Raw genomic sequence first — 1,063 nt, forward strand, 5'->3', positions numbered from 1 at the left:
CCCAGATGCCACTATTTCTATTTCTCAACACAGGTGTCTTTTTCTGACTGTATCTCAAGGGCCTGGCATGTGGTAGCAATCAGTATATACCTGTTAATTGAATAAATAAATGAATAAATGAATGAATTAATTAGTGAATTTGAGTCATCTATGCTTTTTTAATCTTCTATTATTCTTATAATATCAGTACCATTGGACTGCCTCTCTGGTTATAGAATCTATCATTCATTCACTCATTCATTCATTCATTTATTCCTGAGAATACAAAGATAAATATGAATAGGATAAACATTTTTCCTAAGCTATTGAAGAACTTGTGCTCAGAAGAGGATATGGGGCATTTCATTCCTTTGGGGTGAGTTTTGCCAGCCCAAAGTGTCTTTAAAAACCAACATATAGGAGTAAAAGCTACTGTCAAATTTAATCATTAAGACTCTGGGTCTGACAATCTAAAGAGTGATAGAATTTCTTTCTTTTGTGAAATACAGCATTCTCATTGTTTTTTACTAAAAGAGACACTTAAATTTGCTTCCCACCAGGTCCAAAGCTGGTGCCTAATGTGGCTGAAAATGTTATTGAGCCCAGTGAGGAAATCCAATGCCCTCGGGCAGCAGGCCTGAATAGCAGCCTTGTTTCCAAGGGCATTCTCTTTTGTTTGCCTGGGATCTCAAATGACATGTTTGGACACAAAGCCTCTTAGGTAGAAATTACTACATTTGCAGACGTTCCTAATGTGGAGCTAGGTTTATTATTTCAAAGTCTGTTTTTCATGATTAGATTTCAGTAAAGTTTTACAGCTCGTAAAACCCTCGTTTGAAAATAAGTTTTGTTATGATGTTTATTAGTTTTGTTGCTAATCTTTTTTTTTTTTTTTTTAAGGTTTCTTCTTTGAATGAGAGCCATCCTGCATCGAAATTTTCAGTGAGGATCTCACTTTCTTCCCGTCAAGGTCATTTTCTTAACCTCTCTGAGATATTTATCATGACAAGTTTAAAACCTTTCTGTATGAAAAGAGCAGAGAAGAAATAGCTGATAGAGCCTAGGAAAGTTAGAATCCTTGGGG

This window comes from Galeopterus variegatus, unplaced genomic scaffold (assembly GCF_000696425.1).
Source record: "Galeopterus variegatus unplaced genomic scaffold, G_variegatus-3.0.2 Scaffold2806, whole genome shotgun sequence".
NCBI lineage: Eukaryota > Metazoa > Chordata > Mammalia > Dermoptera > Cynocephalidae > Galeopterus > Galeopterus variegatus.